General features: G+C 49.7%; 1 protein-coding gene across 2 annotated transcripts in view; it reads left to right on the top strand.

Annotated features, from left to right (window-relative positions):
- The window catches only part of PLXNA4 (plexin A4), a 309,259-nt gene that overhangs the window by 182,122 nt on the left and 104,023 nt on the right, over positions 1–23,114 (top strand). The gene's annotated exons all lie outside the window — the stretch shown is intronic.

Here is a 23,114-nt window from a genome sequence, read left to right as displayed (position 1 = left end):
TAACAAATACCAACATTATTATTATATAGATGAAATTTATACTAATGTCTGTCTCCCACTTTAGGCTGCAAGCTTCTTGTGGGCAGGGAATGTCTGCCAACTCTGTTGTATTGTACTCTCCCAAATGCTTAGTACAGTGCTCTGCACACAGTAAATACCGAGTACTATTGATTAATTGCAATTCTCTGACCCTCAGATGGCAGGGGGGGAAGTGAAAATGAACCACCTTAAAAATACAGTTCTCCTACCGTTATCCTCAAATGACATTTATGACTTTACTTGGATTTAGTCATCCACTTGTAGTCAGGTGATTTTTAAGACCCAAGGGGAACACGGTTCGGCTTCCTTGTGATACTTTCTCTGGGTCAGGAAAGGATTGTATCATCGAATGAAAATCACAGTAGAGAGTCAGCATTGTTCCTGATGAAATCGTTTGCTATTAAGCCATTTTTTTATTTATCACCACCTTCTTATGCATGTGGCACTGAGCAAATTTGTCAGCATACCATAGCCATTATCTTTAAACCGAATAAATATTTAATATTCAATGAAAACGACTGGGCCACTAAGCAGATTTGGAATGAGAAGCAAGCATAGACCAACTCTGTCGAGGTTGCTTCATCACCAAAATATGGTACAAATTATTTTCCCCAGGGGGTAGAGGCGGGGACAGTGAGGGAACAATGAAATTATGAGTGTCCTGCTTTGAACTCCAGAAAATGTTAATGTTCTGAGACAATAGGGCCCCTCAGCAACAGAGAAATAAATGAGAAGATGGGGCGAGCTGCGGATATTGAAACAGAGGTATTAAAAATCAACAACTTTTCAAACTTCCTGGCTGCATTTCAGATCTGCACCCCAAAATCATCTCTGCAGGAGTCTCACCAGGGCAAAGCCAAGGACCAGAAGGAGACCTGGGCCTTGAACCTTGGGTCCTGGTGGTCTTTTCTGTCTTATCCTCTGCCTCCAAGAAATTTCCTTTTTGTGGGGTGATTCCATTGAGGTAGTAAGCTCCTTGAGGGCAGGGATTGTATCTGCTTTTTCTGCTGTACACTCCTAAGTGTGTAGTACAGTGCTCTGCGCACAGTGAAGACTCAGTCGAAACCACTTCTGCATCCTAGGACACCCTCCCTGCCTCCAGGGCCTAGTTGCTCCTTCCAAAACGGGTCCCCCTACCTCCCCAAATTCTGTTTCCCCAAGACAGTTCAAATCAGCTCATCTAGAGGAGCTCTCTACCTCGAACATTTTAAATGGCCAGCTCTCCTTTCCTCCCCTCTCAAAGAGGAGAGAGATTTATCTTGACAAGTTTATCGTAAGTAAATCTTGGATGTCGGGGTTTTACATTTTAACGAGAAACAAGCACTTTATAATAACTGCTCCGATTAAACTCCACATACTTTCAAACCATTAACCTGAAGGAATTGTAACGATAAATTAAACATATTAATGAAGCTGTAGTACAAGCTCCAAATTTGTTAGGTAAATGGTAGCGTTATTAACCACCAACTTGACTTATCGCCATCCATCACAGAGAGGGAAATGAACTAAAACAGTGATTACGAGACACGCAAACCCCATCGGAATAAATAAAAACAAAAGCGGCTGTGATCGGGTCAGGTGAATTTCCTAGGGCATCAGGGGTGAGGGCAGAGGGATAAGTTAACTGTGCCTGGTTCTCTTTCCTTGTTATTAATTTTCTTCCTTCTGGTTCCTGAAATGGCTTTGGATGAGAGGCGTTGGGTTGGTTTGGGATATGAGGGGTTGGAGTTCTTGGGCAATTTTTCCTAATTTGATTAGAACCCAGGCCCTCTGACTCCCAGTCCCGAGCTCTTTCCTCTAGGCTGTGCTGCTTGTCATATAATGAGGGATTGCCTGGAGGTCAACTCGAGGACCTGGTCCACTAGACTGTAAGCTTACTGTGGGCTGAGGATGGATCTACCAACTCTATCCTTGAGAAGCAATCATCTAGTGGAAAGAGCACACGCCTGGGCGTAAAAGGACCTGAGTTTAATCCCGGCCCCTCCACTAGTCTCCTTTGTGACCTCAGGCGAACCACTTAACTTCTCTGTGCCTCAGTTATCTCAACTGTAAAGTGGGGATTAAGATTTTGAACCCTGTTTGGAACATGGACTGTGTCCAACCAGATGGTCGTGGATCTACCCCAGCACTTAGTACTATGCCTGGCGTAAAGTCTTAACAAATACCATTTTTTTCATGTAAAAAACTTGCATTGTACTGTCCCAAGTGCTTAGTGTAGTGCTGTGCACTCAGTAAGTCCTCAAAAAATGCCATTGATGATGATGATGATGACGATGACCACCAGCCCAGTTCTTGGGGACTTGCTGCGGGGGGGGAAGGAGTGGCGTTCGGAGTGGACAGGAATGGGCAAGCGTCAAGTCCTGAAACCAGCGTATGTTATATTGGTTTGAGAGAGCCTCCTCCCTCAACCTCAAGGGTCCAGTGGGAACATTTATCTATTGGACTTTATTAAATATCCACTGGTGCTGATTGATGGTGGTGGGTGGAGGGGATGGGGTGGGTAAGGTGAACTCATGGAGCTCACAGCTCAGTGGCTACCTGAGTTACGAGCTGCTCCCTCCATAGATCTCCCACCTCCATGAATTTTCATTATGTCACTGGAGCTGGAGGAGAACACGCTGCTATAAATGTATCTATCCCTTCCTCCTTGTCCTACTCCTCCCCCCTCCCAGCTTTGACAGGGCTCACGTGTTCCTACCTGTTTGGCAGAGGTTGCAGGGAGGGTGGCCGAGCATTATAGTTAAGGGGCTGTGGGCCCCTGTCAGCTGGGAAGGCAATCCCTGTGGATTGGTTTCAGGGATTGGAGTCTCAGAGAAGACTGAAGGACGGGGGCGCCTGGCCTAGGCTAGGGGTCCGGCCTCAGTTCTACTGCTTCTGTTTCCGTGAGTCTCGAAGGACGGGCCAGCGGCTCTGGTCTCTAGACAAGTTTGTTCATGGGTTTCTGAGTGTCTGGACCAGCGAGCCCTAATCTTCCACGTTCCCAAATGTCCCTTCATGGGCACGTCTGCAGCCCGGTTCACCTTGACTCGTCCCGGTCGCCATTAATAACTTGTTCTGGCTTTCTTCCCCTCCGCCCCCAGGAGGAAATGTGGAATTTTGGAATGTCCATTGTACTGTCCCGAGGCCTGAAGCAATTCCTTTGTCAGCCCCTCTGGCCCCAGGGAGATCTCAGTTGCAGACCACCTGTCCCTGTGAGCTCCACAGATTCGCCCCCACCAGCTTCGAGATCTCAGGCAGACTTCTCCAATAAGTCTCTGGGGAGTGTGGGCCCCTGGCCTGTGTGCCATGGGGTCTGTATAAAAGCCCCAAACCCCAATTCTCGATCTTGAATTCTGTAGTGTACTTGGCTCCCTCCTTCCAGTGCCTTTCTGCTTCACGGATGTCAGTATGCTAATCCCGTTGTCAGAACAAGGATACATGTTGTATATGCCTCATCCCAGCTCAGGGCCTCTGGGAACAGCACCTTCCAGGGGAGGGTGGGGCAGGTGTGTTTGTGTGCATGTGTGTGTGCGCGTGCACACGTGTGCTTGCAGCACAGCTGTGTCTGGAGACCCCCACAGCCTGATAGCGGGGGGGCGGGGGGCGCGTTCCCTGTGTCAGCCAGTGAATGAAGAGGCAGGCATAGCCATAGCAGAGCATGGGGGACATAGGGGATGCCACTGGCATTTCCTTGGGACTTGGGTTGCCATTTTCCCAGTAGAAAGAACACCCCCATTGGAGTGGCTGTCGATCTTGCATTCGCTCAGACTCTGCCTTCCGCAGCTCTGCAAAGAGGGAAATAACAGTTTGTCTCCTGTGGGAGAAGACTTAACCAACTCTTGCCAAGCCCTGCTCTTTGACAAAATAGAGCTGGAGGCAGGTTAGATTCAGTGAGCGCAGAGGGGAAGTAATCCGCCGGGGGGGGGGGGGGGGGGGGGGGAGGAGAGATGAGAAGAGGCACCAGGGACAATGGGAGAGCTGCCTCTGAGGCTCGGAGCTGCTTTCTTCCTTTGAACCAATAAAACCCGAGCCCAGACCTTCGCACCAACACCAACCTATATCTGGATCCGTTTGTAATCTAACTGAGCCAGAGCAATGGTACCCTGAACTTAACTACAGGGTTTGCATCATAGGAGTGGTTAAGTCCAAAATGGAGTCCATCGAAGTCTTTTCACGCCAGGATTGACTGAGCGGGGCTTGGGCCTCTAGGTTTTGGGTGGCAAGGGGATAAATCACTGCAGGCACTGGAGATGGGGTGCGGAAGAGGTCAGACTGGAGTAAGGAGTAATGGAGGGTCAGCCTGATCTGAGTGGAAGGAGTGGGAAGAATGGCAAGTCAAGGGGGGAGCCAGGTAGAATAGAGAGACCAACTGAAATTGGAGGTGGAAATCTGTTTCTGGGCTAAGCGTGGTGGGAATGCTTGAAAAAGATTGGAGGAAACAAGTCATGGGATCCATGTGGCAGATCTGAAGGCACAGGGTCCCACTCCTTGGGTTTCCAGCCAAGGAGATGAAGTCCTGGCTCTGAGTTGTTTTTGGCAAGTCCAGCCTCACCTCAGTGCTCTGATGAGACCTGAGAATTTCTGAGGTTAAAATAATAAAATACCTAAATCAGGGCCTTCCCGGTAGATCTTCAAAGACAGCCTGCAACTCCCACAGCCCTTCTCGTCGTCTCTACACCTAAAAGTTCTGACCTCGTTTTTTGTCTCCCTATCAACACACAAGCGTAAGGTCGACTTCAGCAACCCCCGGAGGACTGACTGAAGGCTAACGAGGAAGGAGAACAAGGGACGGATACAATCTGTTGAATGTAAAATAGCAAATAACATTCAGCTACTGACTCTGCTCTGGGTAAAGCTGAGAGAGGAATCAAGTGTGAGCATCTTTGAGGAGAGACGGGATGGTGGCATTTCTAATCGAGGTGGGCAAGATGGGCAGGGGAAGAGGGCTTAGGAAGAACAACAGACACTTCTCTGTGACATTTGAAGTCATTTAAGTGGCAGGATTTCCATCTGGAAGTGTCCTGGAGACAGCTGAGAGTGTAGGCTTAGGTCATAGTGGGAGAGAGATTTGGAAGTGGGAGAGGGATTTAGAGGGGGAAGAGAGAGGTTTGGAGGGGAGAGAAAGATTTGGAGGAAAGAGAGAGAGGGAGGGGGAAGGGGAGGGGAGACTTACCATGTATGAACTGGTAGTTAAGTCATGGGATTTCGCACTCCAAGGGTGAGAAGACAGACACTCCTCTTGTCAGTCTGTGTAAGGAGGAGGTGGTGATGCTAGAGGAAATCCGGCAAGAACAGTAAAATGTCTATAAGGCAGGCTCTGAAGAAGGGGCACTTCAGAGAGCTTTGGGAGGAGTAGGGAATATGAGGAAGGAGAGATCGGACGGTATGGGAGTTCCTGGCAGATGGTCATTTGAGAAAGAACCCCCCTGCAGGCCTGTCCCGAGTGCTTGGCTGTTGTTTTGGGGGGTGAAGTGTGGGGCTAGTGGGGCTAGCGGCAGAGGGCCATCAAACCCTTAGTTGGGAGTAGGGAGGCGCAGGATGGAAGGCTTCGGCCTGTTGCGACTCTGCCACCTGCTGGATGGCCGCAGAGACGGAGTCGCCAGTCTGCACATTGAGGTAAATTAATGAGCCCGCCTGTTGATGGGGGGCGTTTCTAGAATAAACAACCCATAAAAGGTCCGGAAAAGTCTTCTCCCCAACCAGGGCCAACCGGCGAAGCAGCAGATGTTGGCTTGTCAGCGCAGGGAGAGATGAGATGCCAAGCTGGAGCGGAACGTTTCCTCGAGAGAGCCGGCGAGAGAGAGAATGACAGGCCATGGTAACCGAAGGCTCTGAAGAGTTTTCCCCTTCCTTCCTGTATTTCAGCAAAGGCTGGATGTGGAGTTGTGAGCTCCGGGGTCTCGCAAGCACTCACTGGGCAGGAAGAGGAAGATAGGGAAGGGACTGATAAGATATTCCCTAACTCCCAGACCAAGAGGTTTCTGGGAAGGGCGAGGAAGGAGAAAGAGGAGAGGTCTGCGGTGTGGAAAAATCAGTTTCATAGAAGGAAAGGCACTTTGACTTAGGGAGTGGCAGGCGCTGGGCAGCTCAGGCCCCGGAGTTCACGCAAGTCCTGGGTCCCGATTCCCACTTCACCGATTAATCGCGATGACGTGGGACGGGGCCCTGTCGACCTCTGTCCAGTAGATACATGACGGGGGAGGAAGGAACCTTCTCTGCTCAGCCTGTCCCCTTTGGCTCACTCTCTCTAGGGCCTGCTCCTCTCGGGACCTCCACAGGTCCCGAGAGGAGCAGGCCCTAGAGAGAGTGAGCCAAAGCTGGGGAGGGGGTAGAGCCTGAGCCCTGATAGGAAGGGAAGTGGCAGAAATTCTGCACATCGCCATTCTGGGTTCACAGTGGCACTTGCTCAGCCTATCTGATCCCCTGCCAAACCCTTCCAGGTGGACTGCCTGCCACTTGTTGTAGTGGAGCTGAACTGCTGCCCTTGCCTTGTCTCTGCCTCTGACCCGATGTCAAAACCGCTTTGGATCGAGTTTCGTTGACCGAGTTATCTCGGGTTTACAGGGGAAAGTGATCGCAGCGGCTCCTGGGGGGGGGGGGGGGGGCAGGTTCTTGCATGTGTGTTCTCTCCACTGCAGCCCTGCCATAAACTAGGGCTGCAGGGGGTAAACTAGCCAGAGCCCAGCGAAGGAGGAGAAACTAGACTGTTGCCACAGCTTCCTCCATTTGGTGTGGCAGATTTCAGAGGACCTCTCGGACCAGTGGAGAGGACGGTTTCCTCAGATGGTTTTATAGTCATTTCATTGTCAGTAGTGCTTGTATTCATTGTGTATATCCACCTTATCAACGTTCCTGTCCCAGAGTTCTTTTGCCCCTAGAGCGGAAGCAAAGGTGGGGCCCACCCACCTCTTCTTCTCTCTCCCAGAGTTAAACATTTGGCTCCCAGAAGGCATCGGTAACGGAAAGCAGAATTCACCACCTAAATCCTAGGTCCCCAAATATTTCTACCCAGGGGAGGAACGCACCTAAAGCTGTCCCGCCATGAGACTGCCTGGCAGAGGCCTTTCCTTCACAGATGACTGGGGGCAGGGTCGCAGGTTTGAATCTTCTCATCCCTGGCTACTTGCCTGGGGGACGATGGCAAGCAGCTCATTCAGCTCTCAATTTCTTAATCTGTTCAGAAGGGGAACCGCGGAGGGATTAACTCTTTAATGGGGGTGAATTTGAGTACCAGTAGCTTGGCACCATCTGGCCACTGTGGAGCAGGGTCCTAGTGAAAATTTCCCAAACTCCACCTGGGCCAAGGGGCATCCCATAGGTGATCCCACAAACCCCGTGGGGATCCCTTTTCGGATTTCATTCATTCAGTTGTATTTAATATTGAGCGCTTACTGTGTGCAGAGCACTGTACTCCACCCCGTGCTTGAAGCACATTTCAATTCATCCGTCCTCCCGGCAACCAGCCCTAAGACGTGGGAGGAGGCCTGCCCCACTGATTCCATTTCACTAAGGAGGAAACTGAGGAAGAGCAACTCAAATGCCTCGCTCCTACTCAGATGGAGCCAGGAATGAAACCCAGGGTCCGACTTAGATTTTTGAGTCCTACGTGGGAAAGGGACTGTGTCCTGATTGTCTCATATCTACTCCAGCACTTAGTAGAGTGCCTAGCACAAAGTAAGCACTTAAATGCCATAATTAAAAAAATCACAACTAGCCACTGGAGCCCAGCAAGGATCATGGTCTGGCTGTTCCTCGCCCCTTTCTCTGCTTCCAATTTCAGTCTCACATGGGAAGGAGGAGGCAGTACATGCTAGTGAATTTACCAAAAGTGCCTAAGGGGGTGAGGGCAAGATTATTCCTAATTATCTGACACCTTTATTTATGAACGGTTTGTATTAAAATCCCTCCAAAGCACTCTCAGCCCATTGGAGGCTAAGGAAATAATTACCTGCTTAGAAATCCAGGAGGAAATGAAGTGACACGAGACCATTTTGTTCCCTGGTTGTGTTTTTCTCCTCTTCTTTACCTGGGGAAATGCAATGAGATTTCCCATATAAAAAAAACTCCCCAGGCCCACTGGGACTGAGAGGTGTTTTATTTCAGCAGTCGCCAATAACAAGGAGGGAGGCTGGGCTAGTTAGTGCAGCAGGCACAGCGTTGGAGTCAGGTTCTGTGGACTGGTGGGGTAGGATCTGTGGGCCGATCTGGGGGTCAAAGGGCCTTTTTTTTTAGAGAAGTGAAAGGCTCATGGCACCCAAGCTACATCAAGTCCTTGGTTCTTGGTATTTTTTTCACTCTCTTCTGTTCCCCATCTTGCTTTCCATTCCTTTTCAGAATAATTGGGGATGAGAATTGGTGAGAGAATCATTATCCCTGGTGGTCTGGTTGGGACGGAGCAATAAAGGAGCCTCATCCTGACCTCAGAGGCCCTGTCCATCCCATAAAGGGAAAACTGAGTCAGCATCTGCATCCCCATGCAATTAGTGTCCTTTTCCCTTAGGCCAGGGTGGATGGTGAGTCCTGATGGATTGAAGCTGGAGGTGACAACAGAGAAGCAGAACGGCCTAGTGGAAAGAGCACAGGCACAGAGGACCTGTGGTCTAATTCCAACTCTGCCACTTATCTGCTGAGTGATCTTGGGCAAGTCACTTCATTTCTCTGTCTCTCAGTTTCCTCATCTGTAAAATGGGGAATTAAGGCTGTGAACCCCAACTGGGACACAGGCTGTGTCCAACCTGATTATTTTGTATCTACCCCAGTGCTTAGTACAGACCCTGGAAATAATAAGTGATTAACAAGTAGTACCACAGTTTAGTATTATTATTATTGCTGACTTTTATTCCTGCCTCTGCCCACCCCTTATCACCATTTTGTTTTACTTTATCTCAAGACCTCAGTTTGTCCTTCTGAAAAATGGGGAGAACAATGCCGGCCACATAGAAGGGCAGGGATCTCATGGGCCACCGGGGGCTCAGAGCCATCCCATCACCGTGATCAATAGCTTAATTGCTGTGACTCTCTGTGGATCCTGTGGCGCCATATGCATGATCCTCATAATGGCAGTCAGGGTTGGAGGATATGGTTTTCCAATATTTTACTTTAAAAAGCATCTCCGGGCAATTAACTCCATGCGCCTTTGGACGGATGCGGTGTCTCCTCCTCCTTCCCTGGAACCGTCTCTCCGTGAGGGTCAAAGGTCACCTGTCTGCATTTGGAGGGAGAGTCTTAAAGCTCGGTCTGTGCGGTTTTCTCTGGGGGATGCCTGGTGGTCAAAAGGCTCTTTGTGGGGCCTGGCCCCCACCCACTCCATGCCCTGGGTGAGGGAGAGAAGGGGCAGGCTCCCTGCATCCGCATTCTTCCCCAGCCCAATGATGTCATGTCAGACAGACCCCTCCCCTTCCCTGTCCCCTCAACCCCCGAGCTTCTCTTTCTAGGAAAAGTGGCTTCACCAGGGTCTAGCGGGTGTATGGTGGCCCCAGGCCAGATCATTCACTAGCCGGATTGGGGCTTGTCCACATCTGTTTCAGTTGTGATTCCGCCTTTGCAGGACGAGAATGGACAGAGCCATCACCCCTCCCTGGGTCTCTTTAGGGAACCAAGGAGAATACCTCCCATCTCTCTTCCAGAGGAGTAACTGATGAATGACTGTAAAGGGGTTTATAAATAGAACACTCCAGCAGTGTTAGATTCCTCTCAAGAAGAGAAGCAATGATGATGTGGGCGGGGCTCCCATAAGTCAGAGCCTAGCACAGAACCCCGCCGCCCCTGGGGGTGGCGGGAGAGTGTGTGAAGAACGTGGGTCTGGGAGTTGGGATGTCTGGATTCTGGCCCAGCTCTGCTGGCCTGCTGAGTGAACTCGGCCAAGTCACCAGGACCTCTCTGGGTCTCAGTTTCCTTATCTGTAAAAGGGGGGAAATGGAGATACTATAAGGGTATAGTGAGAGAGCTGATGTATAAGTACTTTGGGAAAAGAAAAAAGAAAGTGTACTCCACAAATTCAAAGATTTTTTGGTGTACATATATACATATATATATATGTAATATAGAATTTGTTAAGTGCTTACTACGTGCCAGACAGTGGAGTAGAGATAAACTAGTCAGGTTGGACACAGTCCGTGACCCACATGAGACAGAGTATTAATTCCCATTTTACAGATGAGGTAACAGGCACAGAGAAGTTGTGACTTGCCCAAGATCACACAGCAGACAAGTGGCATAACCAGGATGGGAACCAAGTCCATCTGACTCCCAGGCCCATTCTCTAGCCACTAGGCAACACTGCTTCTGGACCTCACGTAGGTATTTTCCATTGCCTCCCTTTTCCCACCTCAGCTTACCCAAAAACTTCAGGGACGGTTCTGGTGTAAGTCAAGGAGTTTGGCCATCTAGGGTGTGTGGCCTGGGTAAGGGTCAACCTTCATGGCCACCCCCCTGAGTGAGCCTGAGGCCCGGATCAACCAGTCAATTATATTTAATTGAGCACTTGTGTGCAGAGCACTGTACTAAGTACTTTGGAGAGTGACCTTGTTGCGGGAAGAGAATGTGTCTGTTATCATATTGTAATAATGATAATTGTGGTATTTGTTAAGCGCTTACTATGTGCCAGGCACTGTACTAAGCTCTGGGGTGTATACAAGCAAACCAGCTTGGACACAGTCCCTGTCCCATGTAGGCTGACAGTCTCAGTCCTCATTTTACAGATGAGGGAACTGAGGCCCAGTGAAGTGACTTGCTCAAGTTCACATAGCAGCCAAGCATCAAAGCCAGGATTAGAACCCCTGACCTTCTGACTCCCAGGCCCAGGCTCTATCCACTACACTGTGAGCTTAGTACAGGGCTTTGCACACAGTAAGTGCTCAGAAAGATTAAATGATTGAATAAACAGAGTTGGTAGACATGTTCCTTGCCCACAGCAAGCTTACAGTCTAGAGGGGGCGAGGTTCCATTGGATGTTCCCATTGGCAGCCAATGGCTGGCAGTGTGGGCAGGCAGTGTACTCTCTCTGGCCTCCTGAACAACCCGAAAGGATCAGGACAAGGACTGTCCTGTTGTCATGCAAGTAGGCAGGGGACAAAGGGATCGTCCCCGATTTCAGGGGGTCAATTTCTTCACCTTCTCCCAGGCCCCATCTTAACTCTTTACCCTAAATAAATATAGGTTATTCCTTTCCTGCGGACACACACACACACATTCATGCACACAACCACACAGCCTCAGCCACTCCAGTCGCGGCCTCCCGCTTCCCATTAAAGGGCTGATGCGTGAGCAGTTTGATTGAGGCTGCGGGGACCCAGAACACAGCTCATCAGGAGCAGATGTCAGTGTAATATGGTTGCCTGACTCTCTCCGGTTTATTTACTCGTCAGGAAAATCGCCCAGCCCTGCCAGGGGAGAGAGCTGCCTCATGCTTCCGGAGAGTGCGGCGGGAGCCCTGAGCCGAGGGCGGGGAGCCGGGTCTCCGGAGAAGAGATCTGATTGGGCCAGAACCTTCCTGGCCTGGGTGATTCCCAAGTCCCCAGGGGTGAGAAACCTGTTCTTTTAAGAGCAGAGGTAGATTGAAGGCTGTAGAAGTGATATGGCCTCCAGAGGACCAGAAGCGACTTCCCTATAACTTAGATTGTTTCCATGCTGGGACAAAAATACCCTAAGACCTCAGCCATGGGAGTGGAGGCAGTTCGGGGGATGGAAGCTTCTCCCTGTAGCCCACTGGACTGGCAGGATTCCTCTAGCTTTAATTATTTTTTCTTTTTTTCTTTTCGACCTTGAAATGGTATTTGTTAAGCGCTTACTATGTGCCAAGCACTAGAACTAAGCGTGGCTCACTGGAAAGAGCACGGGCTTTGGAGTCAGAGGTCATGGGTTCAAACCCCGGCTCTGCCACTTGCCAGCTGTGTGACTTTGGGCAAGTCACTTTACTTCTCGGTGCCTCAGTTCCCTCATCTGTAAAATGGGGATTAAGACTGTGAGCCCCACGTGGGACAACCCGATTCCCCTGTGTCTACCCCAGCGCTTAGAACAGTGCTCGGCACATAGTAAGCGCTTAACAAATACCAACATTATTATTAACTAAGCTTTGGGGTAGATCCAAGCTAATCAGGTTGGACACAGTCCCTATCCTACGCGGGGCTCACATTCCTAATCCCCCTTTTCAGATTAAATAACGGAGGCACAGAGAAGTAAAGTGACTTGCCCGTGGTCACCCAGCAGACGAGTGGCAGAGTTGGCAGAGCAGTTCCTCTGACTCCCAGGCCTGTGCTCTTTCCACTAGGCCACACTACTTCTCAATTTTTGCCCGGATTTTGCTCACAGGTGTTTCCTCGCCTGCCTACACATGAGAGTCTTCCTTCCTTCCTTTTTCCTGGATGGCAGGGAACTTCACCTGGCACTGGCACCGTGAGTTATGTGGCCCCTCTCTCCCAGGAGCAACCGGGACTTTGCAGCCGTTAACTCCCTCATTTTCCCAACAGCTCCCAGGAGGTGGAAGGAAAGAGTTACAGTCCCCCATTTTACAGAAGGGGAAACAGAGGCCCAGAGCTGGCAATGTCATTTGCTTCGGGTGCAACCTCCCCTCTTTCAAGCAGATATCCTTGGCTCCTGCCTCTCTTTGAACCCTCATATGTATTCTGTCTCCAAATGAATCACTCACTGTTATTTATTGAGCACTCACTGTGTGCAGAGCACACTGTTGGTAGACACATTCCCTACCCCCAACAAATTTATAGTCTAGAGAGAAAGACAAATCCTGTCAGTTCTTCCTCCACGGCATTTCCAGAATCTGCCTCTTACCACCCAAATGGCCAAAATGCTGATCCAGACCCTTGTTATATCCTGGCTATTGCACCAGGATATTGCACCGGCCTCCTCACTGACCTCCCAGCCTCTCTCTCTCTAGTTAATATACTTTGCTCTGCTGCTTCTCTTTCTAAAACAAAGTTCTGCACACATCTCCCCATTCCTCTCTGCAACAAGCAGAAACTCCTGACCCTTGGCTTTAAGTCATTCAATCAGCTGTCTCCCTCCTACCTATCCACTCTTTTCCCACTGCACCCCACCTCACTCTCTTTGATCTTCCCAAGCTTACTTTATCACAGGGCCTCGATCTTGTGTCTACTGCCACTCACCCCTTGCTCACGCCCTCCCTGCTGCCTGGAATTCCCTCCCCCTCATATTTGACAGACCCCAGCTCGCCCCATCATCACAGCCCTTCTGAAATTAAATCTCCTCCACTTTCTATTTCCTAGCTGTCACTTCAGCCCTGTCATACCACTTTAGTATTTCATTTTTGTACTCTCTCGTTTCCTCCTATCTGTAGTTTTCTTGAGTGTCTGTCTTCCCCACTGAATTGTCAACTCCTTGAGGACAGGGATCGTATCTACTAATTCTAAAGCTCTCCCCCAAGTGCCTGCTCTGTCCACCATAGTCATGCAATTAACGCTATCGATTAAATGATTGATTTAATCCCAGAGTGATTCAGTGAGAGGTCTGGACCAGGAATCCTGGCTCCCAGCCCTGTATCTGCCCAGTAGATCATGTGGAAACACAGCGCCTGCTGCTTTAGGTTCCAACTATCTATGTACCCGTTCGGAGGCCCCGTGTCTCTGCCCTGCCCTACTTTGTCACCCTTCGGTCCTCTCCCTCTCCTCCCCTTGGCCCATTCCTCCACTGCCCCCAGGAACTGACTTCAGCTAGTCCTCCTTCCGGGTCTACCCCTCTTAGCTCGCCGTTCTTAGACTGTGGGAATCCTGGGAATCCTTCTTCGGTCCAATCACTCTGAGTTCCCTATACCCCGCCTTCTTTCCCTCAAGTAGCAACTGGGAATCCCCCACAGCAACAGGATCTGGTGGGGGAGCGGTCCAGACAGTCTGCTGGTGACCTTTTTGGGGATGGGGTTTTCTCTACATCTGAACTCCACTTTGTGGTTATGGCAATGTGGTCTAGTGCAAAAAACTGCAGTTCAGAGAGAATATCTATATTCTAGTCCCAACTTGGCCACTGGCCTGCTGGGTGACCTTGGGCAGGACACTTACCCTCTTTGTGCGTGTTTTCTCACCTCTAAAATGAGGGTGATTCCTGCCTCTCTCTACCAGAGGTTATAAGGATAAAATGAGATAATTGACATGAAAGTGCTTCTTATAAAAGCACCATGCCAAATTCAGGCAGTATTTTGGGAGGGAGGGATTAGGCTCCCCGTTTTACAGCTGTGGAAACTGAGGCACAGAATGGTTAACTAAACCTTTCCACACTAATGAGATTTGATCTGGTTTTTATGGCCCTCAGAGGAGGAGGTTCCCCCAAGGCTCTCTTGGTGACTCATCACCCTCCCCATCCGGATATCCTTCCTTTTACCACACCCACATCTCTCATGCTGCAGTTTAAACCCATTTCCTTTTGTCTGCGGTCACGGGAGGTGGAGAACTGCTAGCCACCATCCTGGCTGTGGTAACCCGTAATGGACTTGAAGACCGAGTTACTTGTCAGCCTTTGGTGGGGTTGCATGGGTATGTCCCCACAGGAGCCCAGGCAGATGAAATGCAGAGGGAACAATTTCCCCATCGGCTTTAATTACAGTGTGAATGGATCCCACGCGTGGCCCCCTCCCCATCACACAACACCCACATAAAAGGGAGGAGAGGAATGCCTTGGCACCCTGGCCATGTCCAGATGAGGTAGGCAGTTGGGCAACAGGGGCTTGCACCCTTACAGTGCCTGGGTAGTGCCAGTGCCTAGTTTAAGTAGTGTGAGTCCTGCTACAGTAGTATCCCCTTAAATCATTGGCTTCATGCTCATGTTTTCCCCAGGAGGGTCCTCTGCTTTATTGCCTTATTGGGGGTTATGGCCTGAATCTGATTCATCCAAGTTGGTGACTTCTCACTGCCACATCACAGGGCCTCCTCCTCTGTTTCCTGTAAAGTCTCGTGGAATTCTTGTTGATAGGATAGTAGTCCTTGACAGGATTTATGGATGGTCATTCCCAAGGATCCCTGGAGGCTCTTTAAAAGGATGGCATGGAATTTGCCAAAACTTTCATTCCTTTAGGTAGCTCTAGGTGGAAGAAAGCTAATTCCTGGGCAACTTTTTCCAGGCCAGAGTACTATGTCAGAAACTAATCAATCGCATAATCGATGGCACTGAACTGAGCACCTATTGGATGCAAAGGACTGTCCTTATTCATTCATTCAGTTGTATTTATTGAGTGCTTACTGTTTGCAAAGCACTGTACTAAGAGCTTGGGAGAGTACAGTGTTTGGGAGAATGAGGCAGAAGCAGGACACGCACATGCCCCATCCTTAATCAGTGGTATTTATTGAGCACTCATTGTGTGCAGAGCACTGTACTAAGCATTTGGGAGTGTATAATATAGCAGAGTTGGTAGTTGTAAGCTCAAGGATACTGCACAACAGTGTCTGCAGAAGGGGCAGAAGGAAGAAACTAAGCTATAAAAGGAAGTAGTGCCTCTATAGCAGGATGAAATAGCTGAGTAAATGATTGAATGCATGAATAATAGAAATATACATAAGTACCTAAATGCTGAGAATAGGAATAAAATAAGTGCCAAGGGTGACTATCAGAGTGGAACCCAAAGTCTCCCAAGGCTTTGCGGTACCGATTCCCCGTGCTCAAGGATCTGATTCCCCCTGGTCGAAGGCAGTGGCAAATGCCAGGGTTTGATTGACAGCGGAAGAGGTCGGTGAATTAAGAAATGTATTTCACTTCCTCAGGCTACCAACCAGAACAGAATTCAGACATACCCTTACTGGCTCCCTCGATCAATAATATTTGCTGCTGCTGTTATAAGAAAAAAGTTTTCAATTCGCTTCTCCTCCCAAAAGATCTAAGAGCATTGTATATGTGTACTGTGTTTGTGCAACTTCTGCCTTAACCATTTGGAGCGGAGATGGTCTGACCCCCAAGTGGGGGCCAAAAGCCATTAAAGCTCAGTTTACCATATATCTCAGTTGAGATAGGACAATCTTGGATTTTTCTGGTCTGCGCCTGGCAATTTGAGAAAAATAGAGACTCAGTTAATCAGAGGTATTTATTGAATGCTTGGTAAGGGCAAAGTTCTGTACTCAGTGCTTGGGAGAGTACCATAGAGTAAGTAGCCATGATCTCTGCCCTCGACCAGTTTACAATCAACTGCGTGCCAAGGATCCAGGTATTCTGGCCAATACATCCATCAGTTATATTGATTGAGCACCTACTGTGTACTGAGCACTCGGGAGAATGAAACCGAGTTAAGAGATCCAAATGTCCCAGAATTGGGTTTGTCCTGATTGAACTGGCCAACCCTCCTTTGTGCCAACTTAAAGCTGCCCCGGACTCATGGAGAACATTGGAAGCTCCATATTTGAGCTGGAGGATGCTCAGTTTCGATCCCGTGGCATTCTGGGATTCAGAGTTCCGATGTCCCAGAGCGTTGTGGGACTCTCATCGTCCCTGACTGTGAAGGGGAAAGCCTGTAGGCTTGTGATGGTGTCCTAGTTTTCAAGAAAAATCACAGGATTGGCTGAGTAAAAGGGGCCAGGATGTAGTCCATGCCCCTGGGGGTGGCAGTTCTCTGGGTGGCCTGCTGCTGAGCAGCTGGCACCTTCTTCAAGAGTGACTGGCCCATAGTTGAACAACTGAATTATCTGTTTTGTAATCTGTAGCTATCACCCTACCAGAGACTGGCATTTGCGCGAGGCTGGCATTTTGGCTTGCCAGTGGTTCTGGGTGTTGCTATTTGAACGTATTGCAAGAAAATCCTTCTATTTCCTGAACTTTCATTTCATTTGACACAAACAGTAGGCTCCCAGCCTGTTGGCTGCTCCATGGATCTCTGAAATGCAGCAGACACCCTGTGGGACCTAGTCTGTGGCATCAGCAATCTAGATCTTCTGTGGGCTCTTGGGGCCGGAAGCTTATACGAGGCGTTGCAGGGCACAGGAGCTGACCGGTGGAGCCATATCCAGACAAGGAGACCCCAGAGTGCTGCCCTCCAAGTGGGACCTTGGCCAATTTCAAAAAGACCTTGGATGGGAGTCTGTCACTGCAGTAGATCCAGGTGGTCTGAATCTCTGGGTCAGACAGCAGCGGGAAGGAGAGATGGGGGAGGTAGAATCCCTGAATCTCCTTTTCTCTATAACAAGAGTTCGCCGGGATGCTGGTATCATTCCTGTCCTCAGGCATCATGTTAGAATGGGCTTTTGGCTCCTTCGTCTCACATTACTGAGGCTTTTACTATCTACAGTGTGGAGGGGAGCCCAGATCCGGCTTCAAGGAGGCCAGGTGCGTTCTGCTTGTAGAGGGTGTGTTTCTGTGAAGAGCTGAGGGTGTCGTGGTGTGTTCTGGCACAATTCTGGCTATGTCCGTGACCACTGCCTCTCTAGAGAGAGACTGATCCCAGTTAGGATGCCACTCCCCAGGGCCCTCCCGCCACCCTGGACCCGGGAAGAGCCCAATGGGCCCTGAGGGGAAGCTCTAGTCCCTTTCCCGGGCCAGAGCCAAGAACATAAACCCTGCCGGGGACACCCTCTGCTGCCAGGGCAGGCGAGGAGCCAAAGGCAGGGGAGGAAAAGCGGAGATGGAGAGGGGGCGGAGGGAAAGGCCTGCATCTTTAAAGATTAATAGTTTTGTTTGCTCATTAAGGCGATCATTCCAAGCCGAACGGGAGCCAGCACGCTTGAGTGCAAGCATCTGTTTGCTACTGGGAGAAGATATTTATTGTTCGATACTTCGCTGGGTGTAAACAAACAGCCAGGCCCAGATAATGTTCAAATAAACAGACAAGCAGCTGCCAGGAGCGTCCCTCCGAGGCTGACCTTTGTGAGGGCCTTTCTGATGATGTCTCAATACCGGCCAGCCTGGCAGGAGAGAGAGAGACCAGCCACACCACAGATGGGCATATGTGGCAATGCGGACTGGCAGTAGTTCAGTAAGGGCAAAAGAGATGGCGAAGACAAGGGGGAAATCCACCGGGCGGAGGATTCTAGAATCGGATATGTGAGGACAGAGTCGGTGGGGAAGCGTGAGGAGACGGAAATGGGATATAGAAGGCGCAAAGGGGCATAAGTAGGGATTTTTTCTAGGCATCAGGGTGGAGGGGAGAGGGAATGAGGAATGCATTTAAGGTGAGGGGCTCCGACTCGAACAGGTGGGGAGGTTCTTCTGTGAGTGGGAATTCTTGTTTAAGGGTGGAGGCACTTGGAGAGTTCATGGTCACAATGTGTGGGTTCCATGAACACAGTGGGCACCGTGTGAATGCACGGCCCATGGCATCTGACCTTTGGCCACCCATGGAGGCTGCTGGGACTTCATTTCTCCACACGGCCTTCGGCATGGATTTAGTCCAGCACGCACACCCGGTCCTCCGGGAGCAGCTCACGTCTTCATCTTCCCAAGGTCTGAATGCCATTAGCCAACCCCCCTTGGAGGCTTCGGGGTTAACCCATGCTTTCTGTCCCGAGCCACTCTGGGCAGACAGTACTCCTGGGTAGTGGTGATTCATCGGAGCAAGGTCGTGAGGCGAGTTCCTACTCTCCAGTCAGAGAACCTGCAGTGAGCTCCCCTCCCCTCTCAATGACACGACCCTTTGTCCTGGCTTTTGGAGGACTATCTGTTTTTGAATGTAGAATCCCAGCAGAATGGCCTGACTGACATCCTCTGGGGGCTCCTAGTTTGAGAGCGACGGGAGCCCCTCTCCACCGCATCCTGACACACCTCAAGCCTAAATCCCATTTTCCTGGGGGATGGATGAGCCAGAGGTAGGCATCTAACAAGAAAGAGAAGCAGCGTGACTTAGTGAAAAGAGCCCAGGCTTGGGAGTCAGAGGTCATGGGTTAATAATAATAATAATAATGTTGGTATTTGTTAAGCGCTTACTATGTGCCGAGCACTGTTCTAAGTGCTGGGGTAGACACAGGGGAATCAGGTTGTCCCACGTGGGGCTCACAGTCTTAATCCACATTTTACAGATGAGGTAACTGAGGCACCGAGAAGTTAAGTGACTTGCCCAAAGTCACACAGCTGACAAGTGGCTGAGCCGGGATTCGAACCCATGAACTCTGGGTCCAAAGCCCGTGCTCTTTCCACTGAGCCACGCTGCCCGCCCTCTGCTCGTCCCCCTTCCCCTCCCCACAGCACTGTGCATATTTGTATATATTATTTATTACTCTATTTTATTAACGATGTGTAGATATCCATGATTCTATTTATTTTGATGGGATTGACGCCAGACTTGGTTTTGTTCTCTTTTGTTGTCTGTCTCCCCCTTTTAGACTGTGAGTCTGTGGTTGGGCAGGGATTGTCTTTATCTGTTGCTGAATTGTAATAATAATAATAATAATGTTGGTATTTGTTTTCTAATCCTGGCTCCGCTACTTGTCAGCTGTGTGATCTTGGGCAAGTCACTTCACTTCTCTGGGCCTCAGTTCCCTCATCTGTAAAATAGGAATGTGAGTCCCACGTGGGATAACCTGATAACCTTATATCTCCCCCAGCACTTAGAACAGTGTTGGCATTTAGTAAGCGCTTAACAAATACCACCATTATTATTTTGTTCCACAAGGGTTCCCTCGGGGAGGCCAAGAGGGCGGCTGGAGAGGAGCCAGGTGTGTGGATGTCACACACAGCAGGGACTCTGGGTCATGTGGCTGGGGCTACCATATAGCTGGGCCAGGGGCCAAGGTCATCAACCTGCGGTCAGACTTGGTTGGTTATCCTAGTTGGTTTTGCAAAACTCTATTTGCATTTCCACTCCAAAAGGCCCTGGTCAGGCTGGCCTGAGAGTCGGGCAGGGGGTGCCCACATGGTTCATTGGAATGCTGAAGGAGGTGGGGAAACTCCATCTGAAACTGGAATGTCTCTGCCCACCTTCTTTTAAATAGTCAGGAAGGGGGTCAGGGTCCAGGGAATGGTCCATTTGCACCCTTCTTTCCCAGCCCTCATGAGCCAAAGTTTGGAATATAAAGAGATGGGCACAAGTCAGGGCCTCAGGAAAAGGAACTCGACCAGGAAGCGGAAGCAAACCTGAACCAACTCCCAAGTTCCTTATTTTTTGTTCAGAGAGAAATCACCCGGTCTGGGCAGGAAACCTAGGTCGTTGCCATCAGCCTTCCTTAGCTTCCCTCCAAATCATTTATAGTCATTCCTAAGGCGGGGAATGGGGGAATAAAGAAGACTTGTCCAAGATAGGATCTTGCCCATCCTCTCTAAGCTGTCCTGGGCTTTCAGGACCAAGATCTCTATTTGAAAGAGTCAAACCAAGGCATTGAGGGTGGGGTGTCTTCACCGAGGCAACACTGAGTTTGTGAAGAGATTAGGAGCAGGGTCCAGGCCTCAGTCAATCAGTGGTATTTACTGAGCGCTTACTGTATGCACAGAACTGTATGTAAGCTCTTGGGAGAGTACAGTGTAACAGTTGGGAGGTATGTTTCCTCCCCACAATGAGCTTACAGTCTAGAGGGGGAAACAGACATTAATAGGGGACTGACATAGCCTCAGTCGGTCTTACAGCGGGTATGTATACTGACCGGGGACAGAGCCCAGGCGTCAGGGACGGACATTCAGCCAGTTAGGAGAGCTAGCTGTGGTCGTTGAATAGCTTCCTTCTTGCAAGAAGTGGGAGCATCTGTGCCTCCTGGTATGTAGCCACTATTATCTCTCTTACCTGCACCAACGCATGCTGGGGAAACTCCCCAGGGGCCCTGGAAGGCATCGGCATGGATTGTTAACTCCAGCCTGTTATCTTCTGCGCCAGACTCTCCCATCTGTGACGTTCCTAATGTTCCAGGAGCCTGGGATGGGATTCAGCCAGTAGCCGGGAATGAGGGGGCTCGACGGGAAAACCTACGTTACCAGTCCAGTTACCTCTTCTCAGGTCTGAGTGGTTTCTGTAGCCTTGGGACATTGATGTTTACTTGCGATTAGGGGAGAAAGGGAAGGAGAGGCTGGTCGTGAATAGGTTTACGTTTATCCGACTGTAGGTAGATTGCGGAAGACATCACCCATTTCTGCTGAGAGTGTCTCCTGCCTCCCCTCACAGAGCAGCAAACAGCCCCTGAACCCCATAAGGCAAAGCAAACTTTAGGTAGACATTCTCCCCAGATATGCCTCTAAGTCTGCTCCAGGGGTCCTGCCATCTGCGTGTCTGTCAGAGAGAAGCTCGGCCTTTCCGACTACCCGGTCTCTCCCGGCTTCCCACTGCCCCCTCACTGGGGCTCACCGGGCCAGTCCTCAGAGTCTAGGCAGACCGAGGCAGGGTGAATGGGGGAGCAGAGAGCCAGAAGGATTCTCGGGCATTTGTTGCCAATTTAGTTGGCTTCCTTGAAAATCAGGTAGACAACATTTTTAGTGTAGTGGAAATAGTATTTATTAGGCACCTACTGTGTGCATAATCCCAAACTAAGTGCTGGGAAAAAATGCACAGGGGAGAATTAGATGCAGTTCTTGGCCCCTGAAGGCCCGTGAACTCAACCTCACTATGGGGAAGGGGCAGGACACTGCATGGGCAGTGAGATGCAAGTTCCTCACTGTTCTTGGGGGTTGCTGGAGCGTGGCCTAGTGGATAGATCATAGGCCTGGAAGTCAGAAGGACCTGAATTCTAGTCCCAGTTTTGCCACTTATCTGTTGTGTGACCTTGGACAAGTCACTTCCTTCTCTGGGCCTCAGTTACCTCATCTGTAAAATGGGGTTTAAGACTGTGAGCCCCATGTCGGGCATGGACTCTGTCCAACTTGATTAGAACATATCTATAGTGACTGGCAAATAGTAAGTGCATAACAAGTACCATTTAAAAAAAAAAAGGGCCCAGTGACTTCTGGGCCCATGTTACTTTATATGCCAGCAGAGTGGCATCGTGGCACCACAGCGGCGGGCTTCAATGAGTGCCCCCATCTGGCCCAGCCTGAGGAAGCTGGAAATAAAGGGATCGAATGAGACAAGTTGGGTCCAAACCATCTCCGGGTCTTTGCCCCGGGTGAGCCGTTGTCTATTTGCAATGATCAGCGATGATGGTGATGTTGGTGACTTTCATGGGTGGATCATGCGAGACTTCCTGTTTGTTCTCCTGGCTTGGCCCAGGGAAAGGGGCTCCCTACCCCCTCTCCCACACACGTGATCTCATCACCCTGAGATTTGGCCTGCCCAGCAAAACTATTTAGGAAATCATTTCATCGAGGAGATATTAAGGTTGTAAGCTCTTCTAGGGCAAGAACCATGCTTTGCTCTTCCTTTGTAATTCCCCAAAGAGCCTAGTCCAGCTCTATTCACTGGGGAGATCAAAAAATAGTGACTAACTGTCACTCGCACTCCCTGTCTGCTGGCCGGAGAAGAAAAATCCCTTCCCATCAGTCTAAAGCTCTTTTGACTGTCACTATTTTCAGCAAACTCCATCTTGAGTCCTCGACTGTTTTCCATATCTGTAAATGTACATATGTTCATATCCATAAATTATTTATATTAATGTCTGCCTAGATTGTAAACTCATTGTGTTTTATTGTACTCTCCCAAACACTCAGTACAGTGCTCTGCACAAAGGAAGCACTCAGTAAAGCCCTACTCAAAGCTCACCTCCTCGAGGAGGCCTTCCCAGACTGAGCCCCCCTTTTCCTCTTCTCCTCCTCCCCTCCCCATCGCCCCGACTCCCTCCCTCTGCTCTACCCCTTCTCCCCGCCCCATTTTATTAATGGTGTGCATAGATCTATAATTCTATTTGTTTATATTGATGCTATTGATGCCTGTCTGTTTGTTTTGCTTTGTTGTCTGTCTCTCCCCTTCTAGACTGTGAGCCCGTTGTTGGGTAGGGATTGTCTCTGTTGCTGAATTGTACTTTCCAAGAGCTTAGTACAGTGCTCTGCACACAGTAAGCGCTCAATCAATATCATTGAATGAATGAACGAATGAGTAAATACCATTAATTTGTAGGTTCCAGGGAAAGGGAATTCCTTATAGAGGCTGTGATTTGTCATTGATAAGGTTTGGGCCCAAAGTGTGGGAGGCTAAGGAGTGAGAAATGGGGAATTCCAAAGCAGAAAATAAACCCTAAATCTAGTTCTTCCGAAGTACAGGACAGCGAATTAGAGGGGGAATTTCTCATTCCTAAAATCCATTCCAACAG

This window comes from Ornithorhynchus anatinus, chromosome 10, assembly GCF_004115215.2.
Source record: "Ornithorhynchus anatinus isolate Pmale09 chromosome 10, mOrnAna1.pri.v4, whole genome shotgun sequence".
Lineage (NCBI taxonomy): Eukaryota > Metazoa > Chordata > Mammalia > Monotremata > Ornithorhynchidae > Ornithorhynchus > Ornithorhynchus anatinus.
Note: the sequence above shows the minus strand (reverse complement) of the source record. Positions and strands in the feature narration are given on the sequence as shown.